The 22,255-nt window shown below is 42.3% G+C and overlaps 2 pseudogenes across 2 annotated transcripts; one reads left to right on the forward strand and one right to left on the reverse strand.

Moving 5' to 3' along the window:
• The first annotated feature begins 555 nt into the window (after window positions 1-555).
• On the forward strand, window positions 556-20,932 carry LOC123857582 (large ribosomal subunit protein P1-like; annotated as a pseudogene). The gene is made up of 2 exons (XR_006793891.2): window positions 556-684; window positions 20,495-20,932. The product of XR_006793891.2 is annotated as a large ribosomal subunit protein P1-like (transcript).
• LOC129046365 (vacuolar ATPase assembly integral membrane protein VMA21-like) lies at window positions 2,405-11,254 on the reverse strand (annotated as a pseudogene). The gene has a single exon (XR_008507524.2). The product of XR_008507524.2 is annotated as a vacuolar ATPase assembly integral membrane protein VMA21-like (transcript).
• Window positions 20,933-22,255: the final 1,323 nt, after the last annotated feature.

Here is a 22,255-nt window from a genome sequence, read left to right on the forward strand (position 1 = left end):
CCCTCACCGATAGCAGAGCTTTTACCTGATTGTATTGGAAGAGCCTGCTTTCTACCATCTCCTGACGTCCCTGTAAGTTCCTGGGGACTCTTTATAATGTCCCAGCACCTAGCACAGGGCCTGGAGCACAGTAGGCTTTCTATAAATGTTTCCTGGATAAATACATGAATGAATGAATAAATGAAGTGGTGGTGCTGACTGCTACATTAATGAAATCCTCTAATGTCCTTGGCATTACTAAATTAACTAGTAATTTCTTTTGCTTGTTGGGTGCTTTGGCCTTCCCCAGGCAGCATCTCCTTCAGACCTTTCTCATCCCACGGCTTTCTGCCCAAAGAACCAGTATGGAGCATTTAAAATCAGGGTGGACAGAGCTGTAGACACATGGGCAAACTTTTAACTTGGCTTGTTCCAGACTGCCTGCCAAGTCATCACCCTTCTGTTTGGACTCAGTTACCACATTCTTTATTGCAAGATACTTTCATAACACGAGGTAATGCCCTTGCCTACAGCTTTATTTGCACTGGTTACATATGTGATCTGCTTGCTTTCGGATGTCACCACCCATCTCTGGCAGTTGGGGAGGGGGTTATGACTTCATTTCAGCAGTGGCGTCTCTCCTGGATTAGATGGGAACTCTCTGGGAAGCTTCCTACAGCAGCTGCTTTCACGCAGGGAAACAGGGTAACAGGAACCCTCCTACTGATCTTCATCAATGCCTTGGACAGGACCTTTACTTGTTTAACCTTTTCTCTATTTTCTGCCTTACTAGTGGGAAGGAATATAATGCAGTGGTAAAGAGCATGGATTTTGCAATTAGAGCTGGATTTTCATCCTGGTTCTGCCTCTTATTAGCTATGTCTCTTGGGCGAATTACTTCTTTGAGACTTGACTTTCTCACTTGTAAACTAGGACTACCAATATTATCTTCTTTGTAGGGTTGTGAGGATTGAGGTAATGCTGCGAAGAGTTTAGAATAAAGCTTGCAAATAATATGCCCTCAACCAATGTTAGCTATCATAATTCACTATTATTTAGTGTGTCCACTGCTCACACTGAGGATGGAATGGGTAGTGAGAGGGTACAGGTAAGTTTTCATCGTCACCATCAACATTTTGATGAAAGGACAAAGAAATTCAGCTTTACTGAATGCTGGCCTGAGAGCCTTACTTACCTGAATCCATTTAATGTTTAGAAGGATCCCAACTTTACAGATAGAGCTGAGGGGATTAAGGAACTTGCTTGATGTCACATAGCCAGGGTGGGGAGCACATCCTCCTGACACACATTCTTTCCCTGTTCCTCACAGAATGCTCTGGGGCCCATGGGGGCCTTTCATTTGGTCCTTCTCAGTGATTAATATTCATGTATTCACCTTGACTTACTTCTCTCCCACTTCCTTAACTGGCCCCAAGATATTCTATGAGTCCTGCTCCAACTTCTCTTTTCCACTCAGCTCACGTCAGTTTCCTGGCAGAGCTGACTGCCCTGGCTAGAGGAGCATTCTTTCCTGTTTCTCTGGGTCTATTACCCTCCTCCTTTCTGTACCCAGCCATTTCATTTTCATAGCCTCAGCTTATCCTGTGCCTGGGATTGCCTGTGCTAGAATCAGCAGGATTATTATCAGTAACCCAGGCCAGACTGGCTCAGCGACACACAAGGAGGGGGGTGGAGAGGGTGGGAGGGATAGTGGGGATGTAGGGGGTGCAGGTGACTGGGCTGGGGGTGGGGAGGCTAGTAGGGGGCTGATAGAGAGTCAGGAAAACAGCTGCCTTTTCAGGTGAGGACAGACAGTGTGCCTGGGGATCCTGCTGTGGCAACTGAGAAGTTAGGAGTACTCCGCCAGCTCTCCTGGCAAATCTCAGGGGGAGCAAAGACTTCAAGGCCTTGAACTCAGGGAAGTCAGGGTAAGGCAGGCTGAATGCTAGGTTTTAAGCTGATATCCTATCAGGAGGAGTTCATTTCCAAAAGGATCCAAAAATGGAGTGGGATTAGGGATTCATGGACAGACCTGGTTTCAGACAGTCTTTTTGTAATAATAAACCATCAGATGGTCCCTGAAATTCCATTATATTGGCACCCAGATTGGATGTCCCAGGCTGCCTCTCCTACTCAGAAGTTGTACCAAAAATTCTTTGGCAGACAGTGGCTTCCAACTTTTAGTTCTGAAAATGCAGTCACCATACCTAACCCATATTCCATAATCTAAAATATTTGGAGGAATGGTTATAGGCTATTGTTGGCTTCCATTTTTTCTGACTTCCTGTAATAAATCTTTTTGTCTCCATGTTATTTTTTTTAATTAAAAAAGTGTTAACTATAGAAGTGCAAACTGTAAGTAAATAAATATATTCTTTGCAAAAAACGTTTAAATGAGTAGCAAGTGAAAAGTAAAAATCCTGCTCACGCCCCCTTCCCACCCCCCCACTTAACTCCACTTCCTTCTGTAAATTATCCTATTTAGTCAGTACCATCAGTTTCTGCTCTAAGTTTTTCTATGCACTTGGGAAGATGCAGTAGCATCTAGGATTAGAGGCTGGGGGGACAGGAAGAGCTGACTGCCCTGGCTGGAGGAGCATTTTATCACTGACATTGTTTGTTTTCATTGTTCATGGTGATAATAAGAAGCAGATTAAATAGATTTTATTGTCATCTATTATTGTTTTCAAGTTATTCCTTAAAATTATTGTTTTGTTTTGTTTTTTTAAAGAATTTTTTATTTATTCATTTGAGACAAAGAGATACAGAGAGAGAGAGAGGAGGAGCAGTGGGGAGAGGCAGAGGAAGAGGGAGAAGCCAGACTCCCTGCTGAGCAGGGAGCCCGACACAGGGCTCCATCCCAGGACCCTGAGATCATGACCTGAGCCGAAGGCAGACGCTTAACCGACTGAGCCACCCAGGCACCCCTAAAATTATTGTTTTAAATTATCCTCAGTTGCTATATCCCCTTACTGCCTGCACTCAGGACAGACAGCTCCCCCTGCTTTGCCCTACGGTGGTATATCTCTGTGTACATGTGCAATATGTACATTCATGTATTTTTTTATTTTTTATTTTTATTTTTTAAAGATTTTATTTATTTATTTGAGAGAGAGAATGAGATAGAGAGAGCATGAGAGGGTGGAGGGTCAGAGGGAGAAGCAGACTCCCTGCTGAGCAGGGAGCCTGATGTGGGACTTGATCCCGGGACTCCAGGATCATGACCTGAGCCGAAGGCAGTCACTTAACCAACTGAGCCACCCAGGAGCCCCATTCATGTATTTTTTTAATGGGATAATCTATATATATTGTTCAGCAATTTGCTTATCCTTCCTCACCTTCATTTAGCAATATGTGGGATCTTTCATTGATAGCACATGGAGTTAGTATAATTCTACCACCTTTTTTATTAACGGCTGCATAGTATTCCATAGTATAGTTGTACCATTCTCCTATTTATAGATATTAGGTCCTCCAATATTGTGCCACATCAAACACTGCAGCATCATGTATTTCCAGTGGCACAAAATTGGAAGTATTTTACTGTCTAATGTCCTAAGATAACATCTAACTTCTCTCTATAATACATGACAGTAATACTCATTTATCAAATGCTTAGTCTGTACAAAGATCTGTTCTAAGCACTTTGCATGTAGTAACTCACTCAATTCTCAGAACAACCCTATGAAATAGGGAGTACATATTATCATCCTCATTTCACTGGAGAGGCACTAAGGTAATCTTACCCAAAGTCTCATAACTAATAAGTAGCAGAGCTGGGATTTGAACAAAGCACTCTGACTCCAGGATCTGCACCACTCACAGTGGTGCAAGACAGTGCTAGACAAGGCTTCTGTGCATTTGTAAAAGCGCTTCTCCAGGTTAGATAGCTGGAAAAGAAAAATGCTGATACATACTTCCAAGTAGCCCTGTCAAAACGGCAGTATCAAATGACACTCCCATGGAGTATGAGGGGGCCATTTCCCCTAAAACCTTGCTAGTGTTGGATTTCATCAAGTTTACTCACTTTTGAAGACCTGGAGGGTAAAAAGAAAAGGTCTTGATTTTGCTACCTCATTGGAAAGCTAGTTTGGCTAGCATGGTATATAATTCTGGGTCAAAATTATTTTCTTTCCAAGTTTGAAGTGATTGCTTCATTGCTGTCCAGCATTCAGAGTGACCTTTCAGAAGTCTGACAGCCAATTCATTTTTGTTCCTTGTAGGTAACCTGTTTTTCTTCTTTGAATACTTTTAGAGTTTTTTCTTTGTCTTTTTGGCTCTGAAACATCCCAAGTATTTGTCTAAGTAAGCATCTTTGAAAATGTTCCTTGCCTGCCACTTAGCAGGCCCTGTGAAGTATTGAAGCCTTTCTTCGGGTTGGGGAAGTTTTCTTTTAATATTTCTTTGTGGATCTCTTCCCCACCAATTCTCAGTTCTTTACTGGCATTTCTTTTGAATGAAAGGAGGCACTTCTGAATTGATCCTTTGTGTCTCTGTATTACTCTGCTCAGGCTGTCATAACCAAATTCCATATACTGGGTGGCTTACACAACAGAAATTTATTTTCTCACAATTTTGGAGGCTAAGATCAAGATGCTAGGCAATTCATTTTCCAGTGAGGGCTCTCTTCCTGGCTTGTAGACAGCTGCCTTCTGGCTGTGTCCTTGCTGTGTCCTCACATGGCAGAGAGATAGCTGTGGTGTCTCTTCCTCTTTGTATAAAGGCACCAGCCCCATTGAATTATTGAATTGACCTCATTTAACCTTTATCACCTCCTCACAGGGTCTATGTCCAGATACAGTCACACTGAGTTTAGGGCTTCAATATATGAATTTGAGGGGAACACAATTCAGTCCCTAGTAGTCTCTCAATTTTTCTCTCAAATTTTCCATTCCTGATCGTTTCTATATATTCAGGGACATCTCCTCACACTTAACTTCTTAACATCCCCAGTTTTTGCCACACCCATCTTATTATTCATCCCATCTACTGCTTTTTTAGTTTTACTATCATAATTTTTAATTCCCTGTTTGTTGTTTCTTTTTCATAGCAGCCTGCTATAATATCCTCGTGGATCTTTTGAAGGATGATGCTATTTAGATTTTATTTATTTATTTATTTATTTATTTATTTATTTTTGTTAGAATTTTTAAACTGTTTTTTTCTGTTCCTTTATCTGTCTTTTCTCTGGAGTCAGTTTTCAGTTTGTTTACATATATTTTTAAAAATTTTATTTATTTATTTGAGAGAGAGAAAGCACAGCAGGGTAATAGAGGGGCAGAGGGAGAGGGAGAAACAGACTCCCCCTGAGCAGGGAAGCCTGGTGCAGGGCTTGATCCCAGGACCCCGAGATCATGACCTGAGCCGAAGGCAGATGCTTAACCGACTAAACCACCCAGGCGTCCCTCAGTTTGTTCATCTTAATCCTTTTCTTTAGAGCTGTTTGAATTTCCTCAGCTATCTGGTGATCCTTGGTTTTTCATCATATCTATGTTTGAAGAATGGGCTAATTAGCAGGTATTTTGTTTAAGTTTTCACTTCAATTTTGAGCTGTCCATTTCCCCTCTAGTCTCCTTTGGTGAATGGAGGGTTACTAGGGACTCTGTGAGTAGGTCATTTTGACTGCAGACTTCCCAGTAAGGTGCTTAGAGCAGGCAGAGAGGCAGGCTCGGGGACCACCCTCCTCCCCACTTGGTCCTTTGCCCATCCCCAGATGCCAAAATATGGAGGCCTTTACTTCAGTGAAGCCACAGTTGACAGGCTGGGCAGGAACAGCTTTGCCTTTTTCCTCTCTGTGTCCATGGAAGTTGGATAGGATTACTTCCAGCCCTGCTTTTCTCACAGGCCCTTACACACCAGCAGACACCCTCCCCAGACAGGGGATTTCCCTTCTTAGAGTGAAACTTTGTGTTTTAGTCCACCTTCCTGACCCCTACCCCTGACCTATAGCTCTCTGAAGTGGAGGGAAGAGGAGAGAGGTCTGTTGTGCACAGGGCAGTTTAAAGATGAATAATCCTGACGAGTGCTTTCCAACCCCTCGTATTCCTTCTATTTGCTTCCACTGAGCTAGGAGATTCCCTGCCCCCACCTTCAAAGAAATTTACCTTACGAGTGTTTTGGAGTATGTTAATACTCATCCTGAGTTGTCTATCAGTGTGATCCTAACTGCTTTCTATCCAGATTTTTATCATAATTTCTGCTGCTTTTTCTGCTATCTTGTCTGTCCTTTAAGGGGTTTATGGTGGTAGGGCGGGTCTATGTTCATGTTTAGTTCTCCATTTTGATTTGAGTCCTGTTTCATATGATCTTTCCTCTTGATAATGAAATTGCTGACAACAAATTGTGCTGCTGGAATACAGCTCTTTGTTCATTAAGATGATTTCATTTAATAAAAAGTGCCAGACACTTATGTATAGTATCGCTCTGAAGCCTCACAACAATCCTGTAACATAGGCATCAGAATCCACATTTGGTTGATAAGGGAGCTGAAATTCAGGAAGGTTAATTGAATTAATTGAGGTCAGATGGCTAATAAGAAATAGGCCTAAATCTGACTCCAAGACCACTTTATCCCGCTACATACTATTTAAATGTCTCTGCTGTATTCGTTTTCTCTAGTTTTCAGTATGTTTATCTTTACTTCCCCCATTAATATATACGGGCCTTGAGAGTAAGAGCCCTGGCTATAGTTCATTATTTCCATTGTGAGATGCCTGACTTCCTGTTTTATGAGCCGCAGTCAGTTTAAATTTTGTAAACCAACTCGATAAAGCAACTAATTACAATATGCTATGATAACAACATATTGCAACTGTACATTACAGGGGCAGAAATGCTTTATTTGGGGACTTTAAATGTTTTCTTACATCCACTGAATTAAAGACTTGGTGGCAAGTCGGAATTAAAACTGGAGGAAAGGTCAAAGTTCAGCTCTGGTTGGAGTTGTTATGGCAATTCTCTGAGCAATAAGTCTGCATAAACAAAAGAGAGCAGAAGAGGAAATACCTATTGATCTCTAATATTAGCTCTAGCTAATCGTTTTTCTGTTTCTTCAATAGAGCAGTATGTTGAGATGATGAAAATTATATTCTTTCATGTATTCCATTACATTCACTGTCATATCATTCTTTGGAAGTCTGCCTCAGGAAATAATAAACTTTCTGAAGGGGACAGAATCATGCTTTGACATTCCTAAGGATGATGTCACCTGTGTTGGTTCCTTCTGATCCCATTTGGTTCATCTATTCATCTATTCATTGAGCACCTGTGACTTTGGAGGCAAAATAAAACTACCTGGGAACTTTCCCCAAATACCACGATCAGTTTTCACTCCTAGACCAATGGTGCCCAGATTCATATATTTTTAAAGCTGCTCAAGCAATGATGATACATACGAGGGTTGAAAAACCACTGCCCCATGATATATTACAAATTGTGTTAACGACTGGGGATACAAATAAAAATAATAATTGCTAATATTTATTGAGTACATACCATATGTCAAGCACTATTCTATGCGCCTTATATGTATTAACACATTTAATCCTGATAACAACCCTAGAAGGTAGGTATTACTCCCATTTATAGATGAGGAAACTGAGACACAGAGAGATTAAGTAATTTGGCCAGAGTTATACATTTAGGAAGTGGTGGAATCCGGTGCTGGGGTCCATGCCCACTGCTCTATAAACTATCAGTAGTATCACGGTCTAGTAAATAATGATAATACAGTAGATACCTATCAAGGACACCTAAAGTGGGAGGTGAGAGAAGGAGGTAGGGGCAGGAAGGCTTCCTGTAGGAGGTGATACCTTAATTAAGTAGAGGAAGAATGGGAACCAACAAGAAAAGTGGAGGAAGAGCTTTTTAGGTTCCTGTCTCCCCTGCCTTGCTAGACAACCTGCCTCCTCACCTCTCAGGAGTTCCCTCCTCTCTCTTCCCCACGTTGAAAACACTGGAATGTCCACAATCATCCTTAACACGCCTAACATTTCTACTGGGAAGACTGAAGTCATGCACAATTACTCATGCAATTTTTCCTCCTGACAATAGGTCCTTCTGTGAGCCTCTCATTCACATATATAAAGCTCCACTCTGTTTTTTTTTTTTTTTTTTAAAAGCCTTTGCTATAGGAACAATTCACAAACGTGTCAAACACACATTGGTTCCCCACCCCCTTCTCCTGTCCCCTCACCTGATTGGGAGACTAGAAAATAATCCCCTGGCTTGCCAGGGGCCTGTACCCACTTGCCAACTCTGCCCCAATGGAAGCTAACCCTGCTTTTCACTTTGCTTCTCATCAAGTGTGGCTCTAAGCTGAAGTTTGAGGTTAACCTCAGGGAGCGCTTAGCCACACCTGCCACCCCTCTGCCTGGCCCCAGGGGCAGGAAAAGACTTTCTGTTGAGGAAAGGGAAATGCTCCTATGCTGCTAATTAACTATGGGAGGAAAGGAAGCTCTTTCCAGACACCAAAAATACCAAGGACCAACATAAAAAGCAGTCTTTGTGCTAGCCAGCCCCATCATTCAGCACAGCCTAGGCTGGGGCCGGAGGGAAAAATAACTCCTCTTGCAGCCCACAGGGTCCCTGCATCCCAAATGGATGCCTCAGGAGGCCATGCCCTGAGTGAATGTCTGCTGGGGGACAGGGTCCCAGGAACATGGATGGAGGCTGCCTGCCTTAAACCACAGGAAGCAGCCTGATGCTAGCATGCTTATGGATGACTTGGGAGTCTTTGCTAGAATAGCCGTAGGCCCGTTGAGTAAGTGAAAAGGTGAAGAGTGCAGGTCTGTTGGGGTGTGAGGCAGAACTGTAGGAGGTTGCCCCAGAGTCTGGGTAATCTCACCACAGCAGGTCCCTTTCCCACCCTGTGCTTATCAAACTAGGGGCCGAGCCTCCCTTTGAGCATAGGACGATTTTAAATGTAGAGAAAGAAGTGTCACCATCTGGCCTTTCCAATTCCCTTAGGCTTGGCTGCTCTAGGCCCAAAAAGAGTCTGCAGCATGTGGGAGACTCAAGTCCAGAGGGTGATCTTGGGGGAAGGGTTGAGTGCTGCAAAAATTGGATTTGGCCACAGGCTGGGAATTGGAGGCTTTCACAAACAGGAAGGCAGTAGGGCCATTTGGCTGAGACTGTAAGCTCAAGTGGCTTCAGAATTTGGCTGCTGATCAGTGTAGGGGAATGAGGTAAAACATGAGGGTGGCCCCAAGGATTGAGGACCTTAGAATCTAAAGGCTGCCAGAGCCACACTGAAGTTCTTAGAGGGCCTGTTTTCATGGTCTGTCTTACTTTACAGAGCCTGGGACAGATTCCCAAGACTAAATTGCCAAAACCAGGAAGTCAGGGTACTAGGATTTCATACTAGGCATGTTTCCCAGTCTCTCACTCCAACATTTCTGCATCTGGGCAGACAAGGGAAAAATTCTTCCATTATGATACCACATGTACAGGATCCTTGGCAGCTATGTGTGTGGTGGCGCATCTTTCTTTTCTTCCCTCCTGTTGATATAGGCTCTCTTTATAGACTCCTCAAGTGTCAGAGCCAAAAAGATTTTAGAAGCCAGGTAGACCAAGTCTTTTGACAGGAAAAGAGATGGAAGACTGGAGAGAAGTGACTGGCACAAAGGCACACAACTGGTTAATGAAGCCAGGTCTTCCGACAACCGGTCCAGGGCTTTTTCCATAATGCCACACCCTTTCTAACAAATACCATTTGTGTCTCAGGGGCTCCTGCCCATTCCCTATTCTGTTTCCCATTTTCCTCACTTCCGTGCATAGGGCCTTAAACTGGACCTTGTATATGGTAAAATGACTTTCTGAAAAGCTTCTGCTATTGGGTATCCTGACAAAAAAATGTTAGGTTAGAAAGAAAGAAGTCATGGCCAGTGAAACGCAGACAGACCAGGGTGGAAGAGCAAATTCCCTGACTCCAAGGCCTTGTTGCTCCAAGTTGTCCATGGACCAGCAGCCTGGGCATCATCCGGGAGTCCCAGCCTAGACTTGCACTTTCACCAGATCCCTAGATGATCCAAATACACATTAAAGGCTATGCAGTACTACTTTTAGGTAAGGCTCTGCAAAAAGTCCTCCCCTTCCCCTTCCTGCCCAAATGCTTAACCCCCCCACCTCCCTCCTGCTCCTCCACCCCTCTGTCCTCCATCCTAAATTCTGACTTCTCTTGAAATTTAAAGCCAGGATGGGGTGGAGGTGGTGTTATATTTTAAAAGGGGACTCAAAAGGGGACTTATTTTTTTAGAAAAATAAAATATAGCCAATTCGAAAGAACTTTTTGCAGCTCCAATGTCATGTTGTTAATGTAGAAATATAAACATCTATGTGTTTATATTGGGTTGCTTGTAAAATCATCTTTGGTTATATTTAGAAACTTGATGGCTTGGAAAGTATACTGAAAAACTCTGAGAACAAAAATATTTTTCCCCTTAACTCTCTGGAAAAAAAAAAATCTCTTTAAAAAAAATCCTCAGGGCGCCTGGGTGGCTCAGTCGTTAAGCATCTGCCTTCGGCTCAGGTCATGATCCCAGGGTCCTGGGATCGAGTCCCACATCGGACTCCCTCCTCCGCGGGAAGCCTGCTTCTCCCTCTCCCACTCCCGCTGCTTGTGTTCCTGCTCTCGCTGTCTCTGTCTCTGTCAAATAAATAAAATCTTAAAAAAAAAATCCTCAAACATCTTTTCCCTACTTTTTTTTTTTGATTTTAACATGTTCTCAACTTTATTGAAATCATCAATATCCCAGACACATTTACCATTTAAAAAAATCAATTTAATGCTATCAAAAGGTGATGTCCAATTTAATCCTGTTTGCCTTCACGCCACTGTCGTGAGCCTTCATTCCAGGCCACATAAACAAAGAGGGCCAACACCACGTGGACGGCGACCACCGCAACAATAGCAGCATAAAAATAGCTGTCCCTATTGGACATCCCAAAGGCGCCTTTAAAAACATAAGATTTAGTCGTGAAATATAACCCAATAGGTACAGTGATCATTAGAGCTGTGAAAAACAGGAGCGTTTCAAGGTAGATGCTAGTGAACTTTCATTTCTGAAGTCGGGCGGCTGCAGCGCATTCAGCGCTCTTTTATCAAGGCGCTCCATGGTGTAGCTGCGCCCGCAGCAGGTGCTGGGGGCCGGCTGGGCTCGGGTACCGCACTCGGTCCACTCGACAGGCGACCGGTAGGGGCGTGCCGCGCCGGAAGTACCCTTTCCCCTACTTTCTTTCTTTCTTTCTTTCTTTTTTTTTTTAAAGATTTTATTTATTTATTTGACAGAGAGAGAGAGAGAGACAGTGAGAGAGGGAACACAAGCAGGGGGAGTGGGAGAAGGAGAAGCAGGCTCCCCGCTGAGCAGGGAGCCTGATGAGGGACCGGATCCCTGGACCTTGGGATCATGACCTGAGCCGAAGGCAGACACTTAACGACTGAGCCACCCAGGCGCCCTCCCCTACTTTCTTATTCCCATCCACCATTACGCATTTTTTCCTCTTACCTTTCTCCCAGTTCAAGTCCCTCATTTCGTTTACATTTTTTAAAATACAATTTTTCTTATTACACACTTATTTCTTAGGGAAAAATTAGGGTATACAGAAGCAAAACACAACCAGAATCCCATTGATGTAGAAACAACTATATACCTTTTATAAAAAATATCTCAAACTTTTTTATATGTATTTGTTAACAAAAGTGGGATAATTCAGAACATCATAATTAGTATGTAGTTCCTTTTAAGTGGAACTATGAATTACTAACTTCTTTACATCTGCAAACATAAAAATGAACATTTTTATTAAGTTCTGCCATGTGGATTGTACCATGATTGATTTAATAATATTTCTATCACTATTAGGTAGTTCAAACTTTTCACTACTAAAAATAGTACTGCACATCCTTAATGATTTTCTTACCTTAAAAAAATTCTTTCAGGGGCTCCTGGGTGACTCAGTTGTTAAGCTTCTGCCTTCCGCTCAGGTCATGATCCCAGGGTCCTGGGATCGAGCCCCGCATCAGGCTCCCCGCTCAGCGGGAAGCCTGCTTCTCCCTCTCCCACTCCCCCTGCCTGTGTTCCCTCTCTTGCTGTGTCTCTCTGTCAAATAAATAAAAAATCTTAAAAAAAAAATTCTTCCATTAAATCATAAATGCACTATTACACTTGTGAAAAAAAAATTTAAATACAGAGAACACTAAATTTCTTTGACTGTCATTCCCAGTCCTGGTTCCCAACCCACCTTCCCAGAGGTAACCACTGTTACCAGATTTGTATGTATTTTTGTACATATTCTCCCGGGCCATTTTTTATGCATTTAGTGCATATGTATATAGCTGTAAGGAATAAATTACTATTTCAGGATTTTGGTTCATTGGTGGTTATTTTTCACACCAATGGTATAAGACCTATCATTCTTCAAATTGCCTTTCTCACTTAAACAATCAATTTGGAGTGCTTGCCGCATTAACACTTATAGATCTACTTCATTTATTTTGGCAGTTGTCTAGTATTTTGTGTCACGAACAGAACATGGTTTATTAGCATGTGTTGGATGAATTGACTTTTAGGCTATTCCACTTATTTTTTTTTTAAGATTTTATTTATTTATTTGACAGAGAGAGACGCAGTGGGAGAGGGAACACCAGCAGGGAGAGTGGGAGAGGGAGAAGCAGGCTTCCTGCTCAGCGGGGAGCCCGATGCTTGATCCGAGGACCCTGGGACCATTACCTGAGCCGAAGGCAGATGCTTAACGACTGAGCCACCCAGGCGCCCCTGGCTATTTCCACTTTTTATCTCATATAAAATACACTTATACATACTTCTTCGTGTACACTTGGGAGTGTGTCTTTAGGGTAGATTCAGAGAAGTGGCATTGTTGAATCTTAGGATCCCACTGACTTCTTTCTATGTATGAATGAGAGGCAAAACTCTTTTGAAGATCCTGGAGGAAAATACAGTTCTTAAAAGCCTGAAAAATGATTTTTCCCCCTAGCTTTGTTCTTGGCTTCCGATATTATCTTGAGGTTTCTAGCTAGGGTAGATGGATGCGACCGAACAAGGAAAAGGACATAACAGGCTTTTGGGTGAAAATAAGAAGGAGGTTTGGCTGAGTTTAAGATGTTGCCTTATAGGAGGGAAGAGTGCCTGTGGTGCCCGGCAGATGGGGAGTACTCTCCCACTTCTCTTGTTCCAGCTGCCCCACTCCCACCGCAACTCAGTGAATCCAACGGTCAACCCAATTTTTGATGGGTGCATATGGATACAGAGCATAGCATTAGGTGTTACAAGGATTTCAGTAGATGACATGGTCTCTACCCCCATGAAGGTGAACAGACATCCATTCATGGGAAGATGTATTAACACTTACAAGCCATACCCTGTACTACCAAGTAAAACTTATTGTCAAGCAAACTGAGTACAGCCACCATTACTCCTGAGGGAACAATAAGTCCTTTGTACCTTTCACCTGGATTATTGCCCCAGGTTTTCACTTGGTCTCCTTACCTACAATCTCTCCCTTTCAACCTATCTAGCTGACTGCTGATAAAGTTATATATGAAAAGGTTACTTTTATGGTATCTGTGATCTTATTCATTCCCTACTCCTCTTATTGTCTGGTAGTCTTCCCTTCATCCTTTACGACTCAGCTCAATAATGTTATCGTAGTAGGGGTGCCTGGGTGGCTCAGTCAGTTGAGTGTCCAGAGTCTTGATTTCGGCTCAGGTCTCAGGGTTGCGAGATCTAGCCCCATGTTAGGCTCTGCACTCTGCGCAGAGTCCGCTTGAGATTCTCCCTCTCCCTCTTCCTTCCCCTCCCCCGCTCACGTTCTCTCTCTCTCTCTCTCTAAATAGATAAAATCTTTAAAAAAATGTTATGGTAGTAATCATTTGCAATATAGAAGTGTATTAAATCAACACATGGTATATCTTAAACTCACACAATGTTATATGCCAATTACATATCAATAAAGTTGGGGGGAAAAGACAGCTCAAACTTTTCATTCAACATGTATTAAGCACATACTATGTGCATATCACCTCTACTAAAAATTTTCCCTGACTCTAAGCTCTGTAAATAACTCCCTCCCTGCTTCTTCTCTTGTAGTAGATCCTACTTTATTGTCATTACTTTTTATGTATGTATGTATGTATGTATGTATTTTCTTCCATCCCTTTTTATTTTATTTAAAAATTTTTAAATTGGAGTATAGTTGACACACAATGTTATATTACTTTCAGGTGTACAGCATAGTGATTACTTATTTTTTTTTTCTGCTATGTCTACCCCAAACTGTGAGTTCTTAAAGTATAGGGTCTGTATCTTATCCACCTCTGAACCCCCAGTACCTAATATGATGCTGGGCACGTGGCTGATGCTTAATAAATATTTGTTTGACAAAAACAATGAATAAATGAGCTCCCTAGAAGTGTGTACACTGGTTTTCAAAGTACTTTTAAGATCTGCAGGTTAACTTTTGGTTAGAGAAGAAACCGTGTTAGGTAGCAAGAGCAGAGATAGTCTTTGAAGTGACTTGTCCTAGATCCTGAAAGTAGTAGAGGGTGGGGCTGGTACTTGCCCCAGTCTAAATTTTTTCATTTTATATTTCAAACACATAGTCTATATCACTGTTGCAATGTAAGGGATGCTAAAGATGTGTTTATTCAAAAAAAGAAAAGAAAGCTTTTAAAAAGATGCCAGCTTTCCCTAGTTTGGAACTGGACTTTTTATTTATTTTTTATTTATTTATTTTTATTTATTTTATTTTTTGGAACTGGACTTTTTAAAGCTCTCATCTAATGTTGCCCCTTGCTTAAAGCCCTTCCATGACTTCTCATTGTTCCTGGGTTAAAGTTCAAGAATTTTAACTTGTCTTGCAAGGCTCCACATGGCCTGGAGATTGCCTATTTCTCCAGCATCCTTTCACATCGTTTTTCCTGGAGCTCCTTACACTCCAGCCACAGAAGTCATTTCTCTGATCTGCAAGGTCACCAAGTTTCTTCATCCATGCTTCACTGATGCTCCTCATGCCTGGAACACTCTCTGCTACAACCCACACCTGCCCTCACCCCCCCCCTTCTCTAACTGCCACTCATCCTTCAGGTCTCAGTTTGGCTGTCACTGCTGAGGGAGGCCTGCCCTCAGCCACACGGGAGGATAGCTCATCCTATGGTACACCTACAGAGTGTTCTGTCTTTTCCTTTATAACACTTATGATTATTGTAACTTGATCATCAAGTTGTGTAATCACTGAACGTTTGTTTTTTCACCTCCCACCATCCCGATCCATGAGGACGGGATCTACATCTGTTCTGTTCACTTCTTTATTGAAAGGGCTTTACCTACATTACTTGATCTAGTTTCACAGTCCTGTGAGGTAGACATCCTCATCCCTTATTTGACAGGGGAGAAAATTGCAGGCTCCGAGAGATGTGTGGTAGAGTCAAGATTTGAGCCCAGTTCCATCTGTATTTTTGAAGGGTTAAAAGGGCTAGAAGTTCATTTATTTGGGATTTGGACTCTCAAGACTAGAACTTAATAGGATAATGATTCTGGGTGTGCCTCTTCATCTGTATAATAGAGATAATATTACATACCTTATCTACCTCACAATTTTCCTTAGGATCAAATAAAAGAATATATATGACATGCCTGGTAGCCATAACACAGCCTACAAATACAAGTGAAGTAAGTGGTATTTTTCATCAGACTCAAGTCTGTAACGGCTGCTGCTTATCTGGTCTGCCCACTCTGGGCATCGGTGTCTTCAGTAAAATTGTCAGTTTGAAGACACGTAGTCCAGATGTCCCTGTTATTATCTAGAGCAGGTTTTTAGTCTGGACTTCTGCTGACAACTAAAAGATGAGTTGAGAAGGATAGTATTCATCTTACAGGATGAGAACTATACATTTAGCTTTTACAAAAATAAAAACAAAGCAATAAATAAAATGCAGTACGTGTCTAGAATTTAGCCTCCAGTATTGATTGCCAAGAACAGATTCAATGGTTAGGCAAGTGTGGTTAATGATTAGCATGAGTGGTTAAGAGCTTAGACTTTGGAGTCAGAGAGGCCTCAATTCAATTCCCTCAGCTCTACTTTTACCAACAAGGAGGGCTTGGGCAAGTCATTTAACTCCTCAAGCTTCATTTCTACATCTTTTAAATGTACCTACCCCTCAGCCTGTTGTAAGGATTAAAACAAATAATGTAAGGAAGCGCCTGGGACATAGGAAACACTGTATAAATGTGGAGAGTTATTATTGCCATGTCAGTCTTTCTTTCCTGGCTTGCTGATCCTCCACACCTATTTGTTCCGTGTGGCTTCCATTCCAACTGGAATGATGACTTTCAGGTGTCAGAGTCTTAAATACTAAGGCCAAGAACTCTGTCTCTCAATCTGCAACTGCTCCAAGTGAGGCCAACCTTGTATAAAGGGGAGAGATTTATTCCCATGTGTTGTGCACAATGAGTTCCCACCAGCTTTTTGTGAGTCTGGGAAGCTTCGGTATTTGTGCAGAGCTACAAGTTCTTCCATCCGTATTCAAGCAATGGCATGTCTCTGCTCAACTACTTTTGAGTGTCACACTAAGGATGGGAAGATTTTATTCTCTCTGGCTTTGGATAGCTAAAGGATGTGCAATTTGGAGCTGCAAGAAAAAAAGGGGGGGTTCATTATTTAGTCACTCTATGGCTACTATCACATAGGCACAATAAGATGATTTGATTCATTATTAATTTTAAAATGGGAGCCTTTCTGTAATTCTGAAGTAGGAGTAGAGAAATTCTAGTGATAGCACTGTATTCTGGTTCGCATGTGTGTGTTTTCACTTAAAATGTACTTATTGAGAATGACTATGTTCTGTTCTCTGGGGAGAAACACAAAGATGAATAAGTTCTCTTTCCTTCACAGGAACTGAAATCCTATGTAGGAGATAGAAAAGGCCACAAACAATGGACTGGAGTGAACACGTAGGCGAGGAAGGATACTCTGTGCGTGGTCCCCTCGATTCTGGGTTGGGATTCGAGTGTTTGGGGTGGTGGGTAAGAGAATAAAGAGATATAGACATTCAATTGGGCCCGAATCCTGGCATTTGTATTTATTGGTTAAATTAACCTAAGCAAGCCATCTACCCTCTCTGAGCCAGTTTTTTCATGTGAAAGGAGAAAATGCTTACCTCAAAAGATTGCAATGAGGATTAACTGAGATAAAGTATACGTCAGGCACAATGCCGGACTAACTATAGCTAACAAATATGAGCCACTATAAATATGAGTGTGATTAATACCAAGACATGGATAGTATTTTAAAATCTTGTCAGCATATAGGGTCAGTGGGGGAGGCTTGACAAAAGAGATCTTAACTCTCATTTCAGCAGCATGGTACAGACGTGGAGCACTTCTCAGATAAGCAAATGTGAAACCCTCCTTGCTAAATATTTGCCAGTCTTCTGACACGGAGGATGACATCCTGTGGTCACTCCCCTCCCCTAGTGAGATATTAGGTGGTGGTTTCATGCTCACCCCACCCAAGATGGTGGATTATCTGCCAGTAACAGAGAAACAGGAAGATCAGTGGTTTTAAATGAGCAGAGACTGGGTGTTTTACAGTAAGTAACTCTTCCATTTCTATCAGTTCCTTGACCAAATGCTGAACAAATTATGATATAAAATGATGAGGAAGCCAAAATACAACTTTTGGAAAAGCTGAAAGCCTCTTTGATGGTGGAAGCATATCCTGTCATCCATAGTGTACTGAATAAGATGATGGCTGAAGACGACTTTTACGGACAGGATAATTGTTCCAGCAGACAGAAGGAGGAAGGGAGCCTGGCACTGTACCTACAAGTGCAAGTGCACCTTCCTTGATGAAGCTGCTGTTCTGCACTCTAGAATCTCTCATTCCGTTTGCCCAAGTTAAGCAAGTAATCCACATTTGAATGGACAGTCACTGTGTGGACACTAACTCAGCTCATTTATTATAAAACTCCTTGATTTATAGGAAATAGGTGGTTTATAGGATGAGAATTTGAGACAATCTGTGATATAATGGTTATTATTCACAAGAAATGCCACTATGGTCTTTGCTCTGTTTCTAAAAGCATTATTCTCATAAGGAAATTGTAACATCCAAAGGTTTATTGGCATTAATGTGGTTGTATCTATGTTTATTATTACGATAATCATAATAGTGGGTACCACTTTTGAGCTTCCAGCTTAGGTCATTGGAAGGGAGAATTCCAACCGGCTTCAGGGAGAGTTTGAGCTGGGCTTTAGTTCAAACTGTATGACCCTTGGAGAGCCTCTCATATTCAGTCTCTAGGCTAGAAATTCCATAAAGGTAGAGGTCTTTCCTAACATCTTTAGGACTATATTATACCCAGAGTCCAGCGGAATGTCCAGTACATGATGGGTGTTACATCAATATTTGTTGAAATATTTAATTCAAACTTTGTTATCTATTTTAATACAACAACCCTGACAGCTCAATATAATTAGCTTTAGTTTGTGAATAATAAAGTTGACCTGCTTGTTTCAAAGCTATCTACACAGTTATGCATGTGATGGGGTGTTGCAGGGATGGGAGAAATTTTCTCTATGGTCACATGATCTCTGAGCTTAACATGGGAGAATCAAGGAGAATAATATTGTTTATGTAAAGATGCTTTTCAGGCTTTTGCAGAGTGGGAAGAAGTAGCTCTGTTGGCCATTTGACTAGAGAAGGAGCTTGAAACCATATTTATTGCGATAGGTGGAAACAAGTGGATATATTTGGTCTGGAGAAGAGAATGCCTCAGGGACATAGTAACCATGCTTTCACACCCAGGGCTGACTCAGAGCAGAAGAGACTGTCTTGACTATGTAGGCCTAAAGGCCAGAACACAGTGCAAGCTTTAGGGAAACCAATTTTGGTTTGACATAGGGAAGAACACTGTAACTCCTCCTGCTGTTTAGAAATAGAATGGATCACCTTAGAGGTAGTAAATTCCATTATTGGCAGTGTCCAAAGTGGGACCACATGATCACTGACAGGAATATTGTAAAAGAGATTTAAACATGGGCTAAGGGGAGAAAGGCACCAGAGAAGCAGATGAGTTTGAGGGCCATTTAAAGCAGTAGAGTAAGTAGGTCTACACGTATAATTGGACATGGGATGTGAATGGTACGGGGAGGGAAGTGGTCAAGGATGACTCCTAGATTTCTAACCTAGGCAGCTGGGTGCATGGCAGCGATGTTTGCTGAAATAGGAACAAGCGAGCAGGAGTGGGTTTGAAAGGAAGCTAATGAACCACACCTTGCACCCCCAGAAGCCCACACACTCAGAAAGATCCTGGCCCTTTGGCTCTTCCCTTACGTCCTTGTGTGAGAAAAGGCCCACAGTGTGAGAGGGTGAGCAGACCAGGTAGCTTCAGATGTGACAGAGCCACCTGGTTATGCTTCCTGATGTGAGAATGCTTCAGGGGCTGGTGTAACTCAGCCTTAAATCCCTACATTCATCTTTTCTTATTGCTAAGGCAGCAGCTCCAGAAGGCAAAGATGGAGATCTGGGACCCACAAACCTAAAATTATAAAGAAAAGAAGAGAACCAGGGGACACTTCAAGATTAGAAGCTGGTTTTCTGCCAGAACTTTGCTTTATTTAATACACTCGCCCACACTCTCCCTGGTTTCCAAAGACCAACTGCAGGCTTGACTCTTGCAGCCTATGTCAGTGCCTCCAGGCTTTGGTGCTGAATAAATGAAACTAGTAGGATTAAAAAAAAAAAAAATGGAGCTCCCTGAGGCCTGGCAGTGTCAGGATGGGGATCGATGTGTAATGGAGAGAACAGAGCTCCCGTGGCACTGAGTTACCACTGACCTCAGCCCCATCTAAGTACCACAGGCCTGGGTACGCTGAGCTGACCCCCTTAAAGCCATTATGCAGTATAGACAATAACTGACATCCCATAGCATCTTCTGAATATTGCTGGGTGGAGAAGACCCGTTTTTATATATAACAGAAAGGGAAATGAAAGAAGCAAAGGTGAGGAGAGCAAAGGTGAAAATATGAGAAATTATGCCTGTCATTTTAAAAAAGAATTAGTTTTATGTTTTTGTTTCTAATTACAAAAGCAGTACACATTCATGGTAGAAAATTTAAGGAATACAGAAAAGTAAAATAAAATCTTCAGCTGTAATGCTACTAACCACTCTTGCCATTTGATAAATATTTACTGAAGGCTGACTAGCTGAGGCACAATTTAAGGCCCACAACAACCTTGAGACTTAAGCAATATTATCACTCTCTTTTGATCCATTAAGGAACTGAGGTTCAGAGGTTGAGATTCACCTGGCAAGTGGTAGAGCCTGGATTTGAACCTGGCTCTGTATCCCAGTTTTCTCACAATACTTTCTCTTGATCCATGGAAAATACCAGAGGTGATGCCACTTGGTCAAATAATCCCAAATTTCAGATGGGAAATACTCCACAGCAAAAAGATACTGCATGATATTTAAAAAATGTGTCTTGCCTTTCCTCAGCTGCACTAAGGTGCTTGATCCTTCTGAGGAAGCTAAGGCCAGGCTGGGGTGAGGCCCTCACTTCATCTAGCAACTACGCTGTGCCCAGCAGCGCCAGCCCAACACTCGCATGCCCTTCTCGGAGCTCGCCTGCATCTACTCGGCCCTCATCCTGCTCCAGGATGAGGTGACGGTCACATGGAGGATAAGAGCAATGCCCTCATTAAAGGCCGGTGTAAGTGTTGAACTTTTAGGGCCGGGCTTGTTTGCAAAGGCCCTGGCCAATGTCAACATCAGGAGCCCCATCTGCAATATAGGGGCTGGTGGACCTGCCCCAGCAGCTGGACCTGGCCCCCTCCCCTCCCCCTACAGCACAGCTGCCCCAGCCGAGGAGGAGGTGGAAGCAAAGAAGAGTCAGAGGAGTCTGATGATGACATGGGCTTTGGTCTTTCCAACTAAACCTCTTCTGTAACCTGTTCAATAAAAAGCTGAACTCTTAAAAAAAAAATGTGCCTTGTCTTTCAAGTCTTGTCACACTTCCTGTAATTTTGTAAACTCATCCATTGCAAAAGTGATGTGTTGATTCTTTGCCCTTTCTGACAACCAGAACAGAAAGTGACTCTCCTTCCATTACTTGGCTTGAGGCTTTCTTCTGCTTCTGCCCAAGGCAGGTTGTGGTTAGCACTCACTGCTTAACCTCTTCCTCCTGTAAGTCCCATTTTGAAGTAGAATCTTTTTTTTTTTAGACCACTTTGACACCATGGACATTCTGTAATCCTAAATATCAAGCCAATCACTTAAAAAAAAATGAACAAATAATGCGTGTCACAACCTTACCCCATTTCTAGGCTTCATTGTCTCTTACCACATCTCTGACTCCCCAGTCTTGAATCCCCAATCTGACTCTCACTTCATCCAGACATTAGAATGAGTTTCTGCTGCACAGAGTACTTGATGATTTTTTAAGTTGAAAGTTTAATGCTTTATTCTTCACAGAAATGAATTGTGTGAATGTCAAAATAGCACTAGGGTCAAAATGACCATAACAAAACACTGTGTTCACAGTACCCAATCCTGACTACCCAGCTTTGTCCCCAGCCAGTCACGCACTGTCAGCTTTAGACACTTCCTTGCATCCCCCACTATTAACTGGCCCTGTCTCTTCTGGAGAACTCTCTAGTGGTTCTTAATCTAGGGCTGTCATTCACAGTGGGAGCTTTGGAATCAAGCTGCCCCAATTCAAACCCTACCATTACCACTCCCTGGGTGACCTTGGGCAAGCTATTTAACTTCCCTGTGCCTCAGTTTCCTTGTTTGTTAAGTGGGGAAAAGAATGATACCTATTTTATAAGGTTGTTGTGAGATCAAATACTTGTAAGGCTAATGCTTGTAAAGGTCTTAGGACATGGCCTGCATATTGTAAGCATGTAGTAAATGTAACCTATTAAGGCAAATGGAGTTGTCTGTCCATCTTGTCACCCTAAGGGCCAGTAGTCAGGATCTATTTCTTTTTTTTTTTTTTTTAAGATTTTATTTATTCATTTGAGACACAGAGATACAGAGAGAGAGAGAGCATGAGCGGGGGGCAGGGGAGCAGAGGGAGAGGAAGAAGTGGGCTCCCCACTGAGCCAGGAGCCTGACGTGGGGCTCGATCCCAGGACCCTGGAATCATGACCTGAACTGAAGGCAGACACCCAACCATCTGAGCCACCCAGGCGCCCCTCAGGATCTATTTCTTAAAAATAACTTAAAATTTTAGTGGTTTTCCTATTGTATTTATTG

The sequence above is a fragment of the Mirounga angustirostris genome, unplaced genomic scaffold (genome assembly GCF_029215605.1).
Source record: "Mirounga angustirostris isolate CCGP_5_RB_7025 unplaced genomic scaffold, mMirAng1.0.hap1 SCAF_13, whole genome shotgun sequence".
NCBI classification, from domain to species: Eukaryota; Metazoa; Chordata; class Mammalia; order Carnivora; family Phocidae; genus Mirounga; species Mirounga angustirostris.